Source organism: Rhamphochromis longiceps, linkage group LG1 (assembly GCF_057381845.1).
Source record: "Rhamphochromis longiceps isolate RC_006_pf linkage group LG1, R_longiceps_female_GT1.1, whole genome shotgun sequence".
Classification (NCBI taxonomy): domain Eukaryota; kingdom Metazoa; phylum Chordata; class Actinopteri; order Cichliformes; family Cichlidae; genus Rhamphochromis; species Rhamphochromis longiceps.
In genome coordinates, this window is record NC_140557.1 from 5,108,459 (window position 1) to 5,120,481 (window position 12,023).

The window sequence follows — 12,023 nt, forward strand, 5'->3', positions numbered from 1 at the left end:
GAACACCACAAGGCTGTGTGATGAGCCCTTTCCTCTACTCCCTCTTCACTCACCACTGCAGACCTACCAGTGGTTTTAGCATCATCATTAAGTTTGCAGATGACACCACGGTGATTGGCCTCATCAAGGACAACGATGAGGGAGGAGGTGGATCGTCTGGCTGAGTGGTGCGACACAAACAACCTACTGCTTAACACTGAGAAGACCAAGGAGCTCATCGTGGACTACAGGAGGAATGCTGACCTACATCCACCCATCTACATTAAGGGGACGGAATGCATGTTAAATTCTAAATCTGCCTGTTCTCTTTCAGAAACCTGCCTGCAGAAAATTAACCTAAAGTATGTAATGCAAGGATGTCATCACTTTCAAGATGGAGAAAGCATAAAGTGACAATTATGAATCACTTAATATGATAAGGAGATTCTGCAGGTCATTAATCAATGTATAAAACTAAAATAAAATGTATTTTAGTGACACAGGACACAAACATGGAAGCAATATGTATAATTAGAATTTTTTATAACAATAAATTATTTCAATTTCTTTAACCATAAAGAATAACTAAATCCTTCAGGACAATGTCACATCAATGCACTGAACTCACTATGTTATCCCTCTAACAGAACCTCCACATGTTCTCACTGTAATTTCCCCCTCGTGAATGAATTTATGCTGCACTAATTTGAATGTTCGGGGGAAAATCAAACGCAGTACTCAAGCTGACTCACCTTTGTTTGAATGACGACTTGTAAGCGGTGACTCCACAGACAAGGTACGAAAATATGTCAGGCTACATCAATAGCGGTAGGTCTTCAGGGTTTCTACTCCACGGCCGTATTTCATACGGGTCCAAACCCCACCCTATCATGTGATTTCCTGTGGTCAGATGGCCCAGGATGTGAGTGGGTGTAAGGTGTCTAGGATGAGATCTCAGAACTGGATTATAGATGGCAGACATTTGGTGTCATAAAGCACCGCCTCTGTTCAAAGATGGTTGTTCACAGTGGACTTTCAGTCCTCTTTCAAAACATCTGTCTTCTCTGTCCAAAATGAACATTGGCATCCTCGAAAGAGTGACCTTTGACCTCTATATAAAGATGAACAGCTGTGTCTTGTCCCATTGAGGTGGCTCTTCTATGTTGTGCTATGTGTTTATAAAGCGGCTGTTTGGTTTTTCCAATGTAGAGGTCTGAGCATTCCTCGCTGCATTGCATAACACACACTATGTTACTAAGTTTTGTGTTTGGGAGTTTGTGTTTGAGATGAACCAGTTTTTGTCTAAATTTTTGGCTGGGTCTGAAGTACACTGGGAATTAGTGCTTGGAGAAGACTCTCCTGAGTTTCTCTGATATACAGTACCTGCTGCATAGGGGATGAGAATATTGTTCCTTTTGTCCTTCTGATCCTCCCTGGTTGAGTTTGATCTTCTTTTCTGTGCATCTTTGCTGATTTGATGAAAGCTCAATTGGCATAACCACATGTTTTAAGAGCATTCTTTATATGTGTGTGTTCTGTCTTTTTCCCTTCTGGTATGGCGTTATTTTTGTGCTGCTCGCGTTCTCAACATTTCTGCCCGTGCGCGCTCAACTCTTTCTCTACACCGTTATATTTGTGCCACAAAACCACCCAATCACAGACTTGGATGCAAAAAAATATGATTGTCTGTTTTGGTCTCCAGTGAGCTCGAAATGACGAAATGCATTATCCCAGAATGCATTTCGTCCAAAACTCAAATGAGGCAGTGGCGGAGGAACACAGAGTGGCAGAGTTTGAAATATTCCTCTTTCTGGGTCACAAAATAAACTTCTAAGATATTTTCATGCGAGAATGGTGCTGTGTAAACTTCAAATGTCTGCTCGATTTATCAAGACATCACATATTTACAAATGTGCTCTAATGTTTTCGGAGATGTGAAAGGGGCTGCTATTGTGTGTGTGTATGGATAATAGCAAACATTGAAATACATTTTTTGCACGCAGCAATGCATTTTGTTCACTCAAATTTAGCTTTTCTTCGCTCAAAATAAATTTCTCCTCAAAATGCAACACTTGCACCTGCTAATTTTTTTTACATGGACTCTATTTTTTTATACGTGCGGTCAGAGTGGCACAAAAATAATGCCATATTCTGGCTTACAGGGACTGGGCACTGGGCAGAAAACAAGATTGATTAAAAAGCTTGAGTGGAAGACTGCCCCAATTGGTTAAAGACAACCAATTGGTCACCCTAAATTCAATTTGTTGACACTAGTGAAAAACACAATGTACAAAACCAGGTTTATACATAGGATGTAAAGCTGTTTACAGAAATACCATGTGAGATAAAATAATTCATTTTTTCTTTATTAAAATCTCCCAAGGGTGTTTTAACTTTAGTTTTTGTCTCAAAGTAAAAATAAATAAATACAAAGAAAATGAAAATTGTTGAACAGAAACTATAAAAAGACAAACACAATATTGCTGATCAAGGAGAAGAGAGAGCTTGTAAGCAGTTCTTCTGCACCAGCCTTTATAGGTGATGACATTCCTAATTTAGGAATTGCTCCCTAACATTGCATGGTCAGGCCTAAGGTGGGGTAGGCCAGGACTACAGTACTCCAAGTACTCAAAGTTTGTATCAGGTTACACTTCCTCTTTTTTCCCCAAGTGTTTTTTACATGTTGTTTTTGGCGTTTTTAATGAACAAGATTATATTCTCCAACATTAAAACAAACAAGGTCAGAGACTACATATGAAGTTTTTAAAAGTGCTGTAATTAGCTATAGTCAAAATTAGATGCCTACCAACTTTGCATTGTAGTTGCACTATAAAAATATGATAATGAATAATAAAATAATATTTTGAGTTGTATTTTTGAGAACTGCTTTTGGAAAAGCATTCAGTAATTTCTATTGATTGTAGTGCACTGTTTAGATTTACAACTAAATGTAAACATGTGTCTTCATGAATCTCCTTTTTTTTATTTGAATGATTCTATAACAGAGTAATACAGTTGTATTGTAGTGATTTTTAAATACTGCAATGAAGCGAATAAATATAACTTTGTGTAGTACTTTGGCGTTGATCAGTGAAGAAATATTTCAGTCATGTAAATTTCATTTTAAATGCTCTTAATAGAACATTATTATAAAACATAAAATAAAAGAGTTGGTCAACATTTTCACATTTCATTCTGACTGAAATATGCTACCAAACAGAAAGAGAATCACAGTGAAGCAGAGGTTGTTTTTGTTTTTTCAGTAACAGACAAAATGTAAATTAATACACATTTATACAGGAACGTACGTACACCAGGAAATAACAACCATGACCTTTTTAATAAAATCTAAATAAAAAATGTCAAACCTGCTGAAATGAGTGTGTTTTGCAGAGTGTTTTTACCTCAAAATAAACAAGCACTAAAAAGACAAGAGCCTTTTCCCTTTTTAGCTCAAAGCCTTACATACGTGAAGGATAAATGGCAAACCAGGAGAGCAAACACAAAGGCTCAGAGTATTCAAAGAACTAAATGAACAAAACAATGAAAAAGGCTCATGGTAAGGCAAGGCAAGGCAAGGCAAGTTTATTTGTATAGCACAATTCAACAACAAGGTGACAAGGTACTCAATTACTCTACGTTATCGTGTTTTACTTACACTTTTCAGTTATAGTTGCTGACAATAAATAATATTGATTTGAATAATTAATGATTTTAGTACAATATAGTGATGAGTATAGATACCTATTTCACAAATATTTTGATTCAGTTTTAAACAAAAATATTAAGTACATGCAAAGAAGGTATTCTGTGAACCACATACTGAATTTTTTGTCTGAGATAAATGTAAATAAATACCTTAATTTTACACAAACACATACGCTAACATTTCAGACGTTTATTTCAAATTATCAAACTCAAATAATTACTAAAAGGATATTCATAGATTTTATCAAGCTCACCCAACTTATATATAGTGATTATATAAGTTGGATGTACAGTGGGGCAAAAAAGTATTTAGTCAGCCACCGATTGTGCAAGTTCCCCCACTTAAAATGATGACAGAGGTCAGTAATTTGCACCAGAGGTACACTTCAACTGTGAGAGACAGAATGTGAAAAAAAAATCCATGAATCCACATGGTAGGATTTGTAAAGAATTTATACATAAATTAGGGTGGAAAATAAGTATTTATATATAATATATTTATAGTATATATATATATATTTATAGTGATTAAGCCTCTGAATTACTTTTTAGAGTGTGGAGTGTCAGCTTTTATTGAGCACATAATTTGCAATTTGTATATAAAAAATCATCAAAACAGCTTTATTTTATCATTTTAGCTGGTAGAAATGTCCTCCAAGGAGGTACTTTTTACTTTCTTACCTTGAGTACATTTCAGAGCCTGTACATTTTTACCTTTTCCTGAGTAAAGAAGTTAAATTAGTACTTCAACTTTTACTAGAGTATTTTTTAACACTAGTATCTTTACTTGCACTTAAGTACAGAATATCTGTACCTTTGCCACCACTGCAACATTGCAAGGAAGAAGGGTTAAAGCAAGATAGCAAGTTCTTATGCTGCTGCATCACTTTCATACAAATAAAACAAGACAAGAACAGGTTTCCAAAAACAGAACAAGAACGGGTTTCCAAAAACAGAACAAGAACAGGTTTCCGTAAACAGATGGTGCAGGGGTGGGTGGCATTTCCTTCTTTCCAGTGGAAAAAATATGTAAATTTACCAAATGTAGGGATTAGTACTAGAAGGAAGACAGGTACACCTGGAAGGCATAACCACAAAATTAACATGATTTTAATGTTGATAAAATGCAGTGTAACTAAAAACAGTGAGTGTTCTTATTTCCTTTAAACACAATAAAGGTATTGTAATCCAACCACGCTTTTTTTGGGGCGATCGTGGCTCAAGAGTTGGGAGTTCGCCTTGTAATCGGAAGGTTGCCGGTTCGAGCCCTGGCTCCAACAGTCTCGGTCGTTGTGTCCTTGGGCAAGACAAGTTGCCTACTGGTGGTGGTCAGAGGGCCCGGTGGCGCCAGTGTCCGGCAGCCTCGCCTCTGTCAGTGAGCCCCAGGGTGGCTGTGGCTACAATGTAGCTTGCAATCACCAGTGTGTGAATGGGTGGATGACAGGCTGTGTAAAGCACTTTGGGGTCCTTAGGGACTAGAAAAGCGCTATACAAATACAGGCCATTTTCTGCTGCTGAGTCATTCTCAAACCAGCCAAGAGATATAATCTTTCCAGTGAGTCCTGGATCTGTCCCCGAAGGACATGCCCAAAACACTTGGCTAAGAGGTGTCCAGGAGGCATCCTAATCATATGCCCAAACCACTGCAATGTTAATAAATAAATATATTTTATTTACTCTGTATTATTTTATTCCTTTCCTATTCTGCCATGATGGTTGAGAGTCTGTACACCATAAAATCTATTAATCAAACCCTGTATCTCAGTAATTCAAGTTCTTTCAAATAATTTCTCCTCATTGAAGTGTAGTTAACTGTAGCTTCCTCCTCTGTTGTAAAAGGTCCTAATTGCTTCACACTTTTTAACTTGTGAATATACTTTCACTGCTAAAAGTGTGTCAGTTCAGACAAGGCCTTTATGTAATGGACACGACTCACATTCTATCTGTATTTTTATACCATTTGTGGCTAAATGCTGAAAGGGAAGGTTTACACATAATCTACTTTATTCAATGTAGATTCAAAGCAAACGGTAACAGCAGAAATGCAGTTATTCACTATATGTAATATATTCTTGACCCTCTCACAAAAATCTCAATAATAGTTGATATAATTTTTTCGATGGCATTTCATAAAATCAAGTAAATTGTTTACCACCGCTAAAGTCCCACTGCAATGGCCTCCTTAACAAATACTGCAACTACACAGGCTACAGACTTGGATCCAAGATTTGTAAGTTCCTCTTCACTATTTTTTGTTTCATCTTTTTGTCTTGCCAATATGCTTTGACTCAATGGCATTTATTGTATCTCAACAAAACCTGAAATCACACTCAGAAATAATGGGTGTTACAACGTAACAACCATTATTGGGGTCCCTAAGGACCCCAAAGCGCTTTACACATCCAGTCATCCACACACACATTCACACAAATGTAGTAGCGTACTGGTATGGTAAACTGCATGGAGAATAAACTCCTTACATTCGGTATACCTGTAAGGACAAGTTGCTGAAACATGTAATAATAATGGATTGGATTTATATAGCGTTTTTCAAGGCACCCAAAGTGCTTTACAATGCCACTATTCATTCACTCTCACATTCACACACTGGTGGAGGCAGCTACAGTTGTAGTCACACCTGCCCTGGGGCAGACTGACAGAAGCGAGGCTGCCATATCGTGCCATCGGCCCCTCTGGCCAACACCAGTAGGGTAAAGGACACAACGACCAGGACAGAGAGCCCCGGGATCGAACCGGCAACCTTCCAGTTACAGATGTGCTTCCCAACCCCCTGAGCCACAGTCGCCACCTAAATATCTAAATATATGTAAATATCTCCAAACCAAGTCATTTATCCTGCATCCACTCTTGTGTTGGGAATTCCAGCAGGACGTACAGCTATATAAAATCTATACAGTTTCTGCATAACTAACTGAATAGATTCAAATTTCGTTTAATATTTTAATCATATTAGTCTGTATGTGATATGGAGTTAGTGGCAAAAGAGGAGTGGGAGTACATTTAGCTTTCTATCAGGTTATGCTTCCTCTTTCTGTGTCAGAATGTTATTTACATGCGGTTTTCTCATTCCATGATCCTATTCCAAGCCAGGAAGAATATTTATTTGCTTTTTTCCTGCAGTTACATCAACTCATCTCTTTTCAGATTGTTTTCTTTCTCAGCAACATGCAGAGGTAGGATTGTGATCTTAATCATTTTATTATGTAGTTCTTTTTTTTTGTTGTTAAAGATGAGAAATAATAGTGCTGGTTTTTGTTCTAAACTTCACAGGATGAAGTGGTCAGCAGTCTGGTGGTTGGTGCTTTTTGTTTCTCTGGACATGCTCTCTCAGAATTGTGTTTCAGAAATTGGCACCTGTGCAGCCTGTGCTAAAAAGTGTGGTGAAAACATGAGTAAGTGCGTACATGTTTTTCTTTAACATTTTCTTGACAGTTATATTAAGATGTTATAAAAATTGCCATACCTTTTTATCATAATACAGGTGGCTATAAATACCTTGAATCCAGTAACGATGTATGGCAAATAGAGACACACCATCAGGATTTCCATAAAGCTGTATTGCCACAGTTTGACAATGACAATATTCCTGTGGGTGTTCTGTGGTGTATGATACTGGGATGTAGTAGAGGCATCTGCGGTGCAGCTGTTTATAGTTCTTTTTTTTTTTTTTTTCTTTTTTTTTTCTAAATGACATCAGAAACAGCAGTATGCGACATTACGTGATGGCAGAGCTTCAGTTCATCCTTTGTCATTTTTTTTTTTTTTTTAATAAATAGGACAGGGGGAATGAATGAGAGAGAGAGGGGGAGAGAAAGAAAGAAAACCAAAGGGGAGAAGAGACGGTGAGAAGGGGGGGGAAGAGAGAGAAAAAAAAAAAAAACTCCTGGGTCACCTGTATGGAGAAAAAAAAACAAACAAACAAACAAAAACAAACAGAGGAGACAGCAAACAACAAAGAGCAACATAATAATAGAGAAAACAAAGCACCATCACAATAAACTAGCTAGTCATAGATATCAGTATTTACTAAGTAATAAACGATATTGTGCAGCACGCAAGATAGACAGCGCACAGTGTGCTTTGAGGCAGCAGCCAAGAAAGCTTTAGTCCGCGTCTGTGAATACCCATGTGTGCATACCTGTGTGGATCAGCATGCTTGCATTCCAAAGGTTTCTCCATGTAATGATCTGCTAGGGAGTGTGGGGGGGCCACAGCCCCGTCCTCCAGGGTGTGAAGCGGGTATGGAGGAGATCAAAACTCCAGACATCCAGAGGCCCCCAGAACACAAGAGACCATGGAAGACCAACAGAGGGGCAGCCGCGCCACTGTCCCAGTAAGAGCTGAGGAGAGTCCCAGATGAGGGCTCGCCCAGCAGCCGCGGAGCAGAAGTCAGGGGGAGTTGCAGTGACGCGCCCGTGAGCTCCGCCGGCCCCCAGCTGCGCCTGAGTGACCGAGCCCTAGGCCGAGAGGCCGGGGGCACCCCACCTCCAAAGGGGCCCGAGCGAGCCCCAGGCCCCAGGCCCCGACAAGCGGCCGCCAAGGAGTGAGCCGGTGTGCACCCGGACGCCCACCCCCAGACACAAAGAACCACCAACACACCGACACCTGAGGGAGTCCGCCACCGGCAGGGGAAGTGGTGGTGGGTGGAGATAGGCCTCCAAACCTTGGAGGGCCTGAGGTGTCCCCAGAGAGGTGGCGTCTGATACCCAACCTGACATATAGACACAGACATACAGGCACACACAGACACAAACATCCATTCCCACCCTCATGCTCTCATATGCACTCACTCCACACTCAACCAACGTGGAGACAGACATAAAGAGACACTGTACACACAATCACACTCCCCAAGCGTACTCTACAAACCGGGTCTAGGTACCCTTGCCCCTGGAGGGGGGAGTTGCACCCAGACCCAGGTGGTGTTACCCTTTTCCCTGCGGTGGGGAGAGGCAGACCACCCCGACTCCGCAGCAGCAGGGAGGCCCCACACCCCAGACCGCAGTCGGACGGCCAACTCCTCCTACTAGCCCTCCCGCTCCAGCAGGCCGCAGAGAATGGGGGTGGGAGAAGACTCCAAACCTCCCTCCACCCGCTCATTGTAGTGTTGATGCATATGTGTTCTAAGGTGCAATTAAAACCCAGGAGGGCATGGAGCTACCTGCCAAGGAGCAGCAGGTAAGCGCATAGTCCCTCCTGCTAACCCTCAATGACTAAGTGTATTTAAAATTGAGAGGTGGGCAACGACGTCAGGGGTGAGGTATACACCCTGATGGTGATTTGGACTCCGTGATTGTGCCCACCCCCAAGATCCTATATGTATGTGTAATGAGAGTGTGAATAATGTGAATGTCTAAGTTGTGGGATAAAATTGAGGCAGAGGCAGCCAGAAGGGGACGGGGGGGGGGGGGGTAGCCTCCTCTGCACCCTGGTGACATACCCCCACTCCAAGGCCCTGCATGTGTGGGTGGTTGTGGAGGAGCGGGAAGAGGGAGGCAGCTGGAGATGGGGAGGGAAGGAAGGGAGGGGCAGGTAACCCCTCCCTGGGGCCAGCTCCCCCGCTGACCCCAGTAGGCACTCCCACCCTCCGCGACCCGCCAGGGAAGGGGGGCCCAGGCCCATCAGACCGGGGCCCAGTGCAGTAGCGCCCCCCGGCTCCACAGAGCCCTGGACAGTCCACCCAACCCCACCACAGAGAAAACTGCACCCACCCCACCAACCACACATCTTCCAGACTACATAAGACGGTAAACGCCCAGGCTGAGATCTTCCTCCACCTCTCCTGTATCTCCCCCTCCTGCAGAGAGTTCCTGAGAGAAGAAAGCTCCTGCAAGATGTGACCATCCCCCCCACCAGTTGAAGAGCCCCCCAGGCGGCTCGATGCACCGGCGGCACTCTGCTCCAGGGCCGGGCCCCCATGCACCCACCCGCCCACAACCCCGGCAACACACCAACCAGGACCCGAGCCCCCGAGGCCCGGCCCGGGCCCCAGCCCAGAGACGGAGCGCCCCCAAAACCTCACGCCCATCCCGGACCCACCCAGGGGCAGCCAGGTTGCCAGGTCAGTAACCCACGTCCGTCAGCACAGACCCTCCCCTAGCCCCGCTGCACGCAGCCGCGAGGAAACAGTCACCTGAGAGCCAACAGAGCCCTCAACCGGACGTGACCGCTACCCCGGGTTGAGCCCCCCAAGGAAGATGCCTCCGGGGAACCCCCCGACGCCCTAAGCCTGTCCCTACCCCCTCACCAATCACAACAGTGAAGGCGGGACCAAACTATGACCCCCCACCCCCACTAGGTGATGGAGCTGATAAAAGGGGCCCAGAGCAATTGATCTAATGTGGTGGCAGAGGCTGTGTCAAGACTAATGTAATCTAATAGATAATTTCTATATTGGTTAGAATTAAGATTATTTTTATTTTTCCAGTTCATGAGGACTGTTTTCTTGGCTATGCATAGGGCAGTGAAGATCATATGGGCTATATTCTTTTCTGAAGTGACATTATCTAAGCTGCCCAACAAACACACTAAGGGGGAGGTTGGAATGTTACATTTCAGACATTTTGATAAGTCTTCACATATCTCGCGCCAAAACTTTTGCACTGGTGGACAGAACCAAAGAGCGTGGATGTAATTGTCTGGTGTATTGCCTTGACAGTGTGAGCAGTTGTTGGAAGATGTAAAGCCCATCTTGAACATCCGATGACCTGTATAGTGCACTCTATGAAGTATTTTGTATTGTATTAATTGCAGACTGGGATTTTTAATTAATTTAAAAGTTTTTAAGCAAATCTGAGACCAGAAGTTTTGGTCTAGGTTGACTGATAAATCTGCTTCCCACTTTGCAGTAGGAAGGGATATTGATTCATCTAATTTAGAAAGTGTTCTGTATATTTTAGATAATAATTTGGGGGATTTAAGAGTAAGAAAATGTGCCGCACTTAGTGGTGTTTGTAATTCAACTTGACTGAGGTTAAATTTCTTTTTTACTATGGATTTAATTTGTTGATATTCTAAAAACCTTGTCTTGTTGATCCCATATTGTTCAACTAGTCTGTCAAATGGAATAAATTCTGTTCCCTCTAATATATGTTCTAAGTATTTAATTCCTTTACAACTCCATTCTGGGAAATTAATCATATTATTGTTTTGTAATATGTCAGGGTTATTCCAGATAGGTGTACGTTTGCATGGGATTAATGAAGACTCCGTTATTTTTAGAAACTCCCACCATGCTGTTAGAGAAAAGCTGATGTTGATACTTTTAAAGCATTCATGTCTTTTGATGTTTGAGCTAATAAATGGTAGGTCTGAAATCTCTAGATCCTTGCATAGTGCCTGTTCAACATCTAGCCAGGGCTCAACTAAGAAGGTATGTTTTAACCATTCTGAGATGAACTGAAGCCTGTTGGCTAAGAAGTATTGGTGAAAATTAGGCAGATCTAATCCTCCTCTATCCTTGGTTCTTTGTAGCGTTTTTAAGCTAATACGCGGGGGTTTATCTTTCCAAAGGAATTTGGAAATATATGAATCCAGAGATCTGAACCAATCTTGTGATGGTTTGTTAGGGATCATCAAAAATAAGTAATTTATTTTTGGCAAGATCATCATTTTTATAGTGGCGACCCTTCCCATGAGTGATATGGGTAAAGATTTCCATCTAGTCAGATCGCCTTCTACTTTCTTTAGAAGTGGGATGTGGTTTAGTTTAGTTAAGTCTGAAAGCTTAGGAGAGATATTAATACCTAAATATTTAATATTTCCGGATTGCAGTGGGGCAGAGGAAGAATTATGGAAGGAGCAGTTAATGGGGAGAACTGTAGATTTTGGCCAGTTAATTGAATAATCTGAAACTCTTGAAAACCAGTTTATTAAAGTAATTACCTCAGAGAGGTTGGTTTGTGTGTTTTGCAGAAAAAGCAACACATCATCCGCATAGAGACTGATTTTATGTTCTATGTTCTTACATTTTATGCCCTTAATTGTTGTAGCCTGTCTAAATGCTGCTGCTAGAGGTTCGATAAAAATTGCAAAAAGTGAGGGGGAGAGTGGGCATCCCTGTCTGGTGCCCCTCAGGAGACAGAAGCTGGAGGATGTCTGGTCATTTGTTCTGATACGAGCCATTGGGGAATTGTATAATATTCTTATCCAGTTTATGAAAGAGTTTCCAAAACCAAATTTGTGTAAAGTTGCGAATAAAAATTTCCAATTAACTCTGTCAAATGCTTTTTCTGCATCTAGAGATAATATTATGGCTTCGATGTTTTTATCGTATGAGTAGTCTATTAAATTAAGTAATCTACGAGTGTTTGTTG